The sequence below is a fragment of the Acyrthosiphon pisum genome, chromosome X, assembly GCF_005508785.2.
Source record: "Acyrthosiphon pisum isolate AL4f chromosome X, pea_aphid_22Mar2018_4r6ur, whole genome shotgun sequence".
NCBI lineage: Eukaryota > Metazoa > Arthropoda > Insecta > Hemiptera > Aphididae > Acyrthosiphon > Acyrthosiphon pisum.
In genome coordinates this window covers 47,417,321-47,422,234 of record NC_042493.1, presented here as the reverse complement: position 1 = coordinate 47,422,234, position 4,914 = coordinate 47,417,321, and positions in this window count along the sequence as shown.

The window sequence follows — 4,914 nt, the reverse complement described above, 5'->3', positions numbered from 1 at the left end:
AAAAAATACGCCCACGAAAATTATACGGCCCGGGGATAAGTCCCCGACTCCCCCCTCCTAGATCTGGCCCTGGAAATATCATCTGGAAAACCTTCTAATTCTTCGATGTCTTTTATACCCAGTAAAATGCAAGACATTTTTTTCAAAAGTGATAGACCATTATTTTTTCTAACACTTATTTTAATTTTGACTGTATTTTCAATCCAATTGGACCTCGTAGAGTTTCAAATGATTTTTCTCCAACGTTAATTATTTCAATATAGTCATATAATAACAACCCCTGTGTTTGTAATTTTTTTTAAGATGTAGTAAGAAACAAAAAATTTGATTTGATGAAAATAAGATCTACATCTATTCCATTTCTATTGATATATTTTTTCGCATCTTTGATGCTGACTACATCGTCATTGTCAAGTAATTCAAAAATAGAACGAATTGTGCTTAAATTATCGCAGTAATAAGCGAGTAACGGCGTGGTGTCGATAAACTTAGATTATATTATATTTATACCTATTTGCGGTTAAGGACGAATAAGCGTCTACACTGAACTTAATGTAAACGTTTTTACATTTTACTTTTGTAAAATGGGAATTTAAGCTAACACTTGCCGCTCACTGAGTACAAACCACAAAACTACTTCATTTTTGCAGATTAATAAATTATATGCAAAAAATAGCATGATACCTATAAAAATAGCAGAAAAAATGCAAATACACTAAAATATGCAAAAATATGCACTAAAAACTTTTAAAGCTGCGTTCCTTTTAGTATGAAACGGATTTGTAGCTTACTCTGCTATCTTTGATTGTGCTACAAACAAATATGCAAATGCTAGAAGTCTCGAGCCCTGCATATAACTAATACATCAGCTGCAGTGTACCTATAATAAAATATATATATTTATATATTTATTTATTTATTATTTAATATGTAAAAAATATACATATAATATTATAATGTATTTAATATAGATAATGTCATTTGAATAAAATTCAAAATATGGTAAAAAAATAGTTTGCATCAAATAGGTAAGCATAATATATAAAAACGTCATACGCGGCTTTAGTGCAACATTGGTGCATAAATATTAAATAAGTACGATAAAACACCACGAAACGGAAAAGTCACGAATTTAAAAATGCTCGATTTATTTCAACGAAAAAAAATCACGGCAACGAAATAATAGACAAAAAACGCTCCTTGGAATAATACGATAGAAATTATAGAATACAATAATTAAGGAATGTAGATTAGATAACCAATTTTAAGTTAATAGGTACTACCTACTACCTATAAATTATAATCAATTTACTTAACAGATTAATGGCTATTAATTCGATATATTTGTTTATGTATAGAGACTAAAGTCTAAATATTTTCTAGATAATATAATGAAGTATATTAGACCTATATATAGGTCTAACACTAACAATCTCGATTTCAAATAATTATTTTGGTTCTCTACTCATACTTTGTGTAAATATATGAATTACCTATCGGCTATCTGTACTCGGCTATTAAACATTCACATTATCAATTACCTACACAAAATGTACCGGTTATTTAAATTAAATATTTAAATCAGCAATTATTTTAAATTCCTGTCCTAAATATTAATTATTTTAATTGATAATCTTACATTCTTACTTCACACTCACTGCATTTGTTTTGAAATATTCGTGAATAATAAGTAACAAGTAAATAATTGTACATCAGATTTACTTAATTATTAATTTATATATATACACTATAAACTCCCTCCATTATAGGAGTAGGTAATGCGATTAGTAAACGTTATTAAGAAACATTATATACACACATTACACAGTCACATCTTAACTTTAAACTGAATCAATATTTCAACGAAAATTACACAATCATATTATTCGATTAGGTACTATAATTTAAAGGCTAAACCAATTATTACAGTCAACTATTATTTATTAATGATTATAACTTGCAGAGTTATAAGGAATGCACATTTGTAAATTTTCAATTGAATATTATTTCTAAAAAATATAAATGTAGGTATGTAAATAATAATTATGTAAAATTGCAGTTAATTAAAATTTATATTTTTGCAACAAAATAAAATTGGTACATATATATTTTTAAGTACATTGACTTCATTGTAAATAATAATTTTTCTTTAACATATATTATAATCTGTTTTATAAACTCAGCGTAACGAATGAATGTACAATATATTGTATTAACAACGATGTGGGTTTTCTTTTTTAGTCATCAACATTTGGGGTAAGAAAAATGCACTGATTTTCGACATCAGCATCTTTCTGATAGAACATGTAGTTGTTGCATTAGGGAGGTCAAAATTAAAAATGCCCCAATAGTTTTGAAAAGCGTCAGGATAAACAAACACAACAATAAAGGAAAAACTAAGATTTTTACGCAGAACCAGTTTTTGAAAATATTGAGTTTGTCATTTAGTATACCTACCTAACTCTAAAAAAAATTACCGTAGATACATGCATATTTTAATGTATGTTTATATTTGCAATTTATATGAACCATGATTTTTTTCTTTTTGAGCTATTTATAGGCATACGAAAATTACAACATTCCTCATAAGTTGTTGTTAGTAGAAATTAAAAAAAATTAAGTGTAAATCCACAATAATTGTTTATAAATCATAACATTTTAAAAATATTTTGACTCGTTTTGAGCTGTTTACAGAAATTTTTAATTTTCAATTTTCTTATTTTTTTTACATAAATGTCAATAAAATGTTATTCGTTGGGTCAAATGTTTAAAAATTGAATATTATGCACGTTTTTTTAAAACCATTTAAAATTCAAATGTTGAGAAAATTTATCCAATCAAAATTTACAGATTATTTAATAATAATTAGCTTTTATAGCTAAGGATTGAAAATTTACAACAAGGTATCACTTAAGTAGTTCATTCTGTAACCAAAAAATATATAAAAACATCATAGTTATTGTAAGTTCAAATTTGGACGAAATTACATATTAAAAACCAATAATATCGATTTGAGTTATTTTGTTGTAATTTAAAAATATTATTCATAGGTACTTGAAACTCCTTAAGTATAAGATTATATACAAATATTGAAATATGATAATAAGCAAATAATATTAAATCAATTTACCGGCTACCATATTAATGATAACAATATAAATATAATATACAATATCGTAGGCTCTGACGAACGGTCTCCGCTCAGAATCGTTTTTCGTATACAAAGATATTATTGAATTCAAATTTAACGCCATCCATTACAGTGACCCACTTGTAACTTACTATACAGCAGAGTAACACTCACTTCCCTTTTTTTTATATGCATTTAAACTTTTAAGTTAGACAAAATTCGTCAAAACCCTGATAATTTGCTATTTTTTTTTAGTTAGAAAATTCATACAATTTAATTTACACCACTCCAATAAACATGAACTGAACATATAAAAGGTAGGTACTTATTTCCATTTTGTTTTGTTCTTAACACTCTGATGTCCGTAGGTAATCAAATTATGTGTCACATAAATTGACTATGGATACGGCATTATTGTTGCTAAATTAAATTCAACCAAGTGAACATTACTAAAACACATTAAATTGACTATATTATAAAAACGAAATTGAATTGTACATGGATACAATGTAAAGCCATAGGAATAAAGTCTATAAAAAAAAAGTCTATTCTCTATAGGTATAGATATATTATGACACGCGATCTCTTAACGAACCGAGCAACTATATTCAACTTGAGTTCAGTAAAAACGTACATTTATAAATAAAATTTCCATCGAAATTACAATATTGTACCTAATTCACAAAAATATTCAATAAGTACCAAATCGTGAGCCACACAATAAATAATAATATGTACCTACCTAATTCAATTTACAATTAACATAGTTTATAACATCACTATAAATAAAAAAAAGATTTTCTTTGTATAGTATTTAATGTAGACAAATTTCTAATTAAAAAAAAAAAAATGTCAATGTGTGATAAACATGTCACCGATTGACTTTGAAAATATTCGATAAAGTATTGTTCTGTGTAAACTTACGTTTCGATGTCAAGTGCAGGGAAAACCGTGTTTGTACACTATTTAGCCAAGAGATAATGCTAGCGTAACCTACCTACACATTATTCACATTTTGCAATAATATTACAACTTTTATACTGTGTGTGTGTATATAATATAGAAAACTATATTTGAATATAATAAATTATTAGATAATCTGTAATCAGTATAATTTCCAGTTTTATTCTATATACGAAATGTTTTATTTAATCACAATAAAGTTGTTAAAAATTATTAAATAAAAATGTGTTGGTTTTCACATTATAATACTATCGTTAAATGTGCCAAACGTAATTTATTATTTCCAAAACATTTGTAGGTATATAGGTATACGATTCTAACGATTTATTCCTAATTTATTTCAAGTTCTTATTACGCAAGGGAGACATTATATTCGTAGTTCAATTACTCGTTTTATTTTTCGTCGAATACTTTATTATAATATTGTGGTGGCGAAAAAATCCCGGAAGCTGAAAGTGAAACTTTTACATAATAATATTTCTATACTGTATGTTTACGAATTTAGTTTTGTTAGTTTCCTCGACGCATTTCCCAACGGTCTTCGAGAACATTTAATAAAACAGTAACCTATTATCGAACGGAAACCGTAAGCACGCAGGCTCCCGTCTCTTTAACGAAACCCTGATCATCATTGTGCGGGCTCTGAATTAAATTATTTTGTAGAAATATGCCATTATAACTATATACGTGTGGGTCACAAGTTAGGTTGAGGCGGCTAATATTGATTTTCTCGAGGACCGACTGCGATTGCGCAAGCTCGGCGGCACCGACCGACCTGCCGTGAACTTTTCTTTGCCGTAATAATATACGCTTACAATATT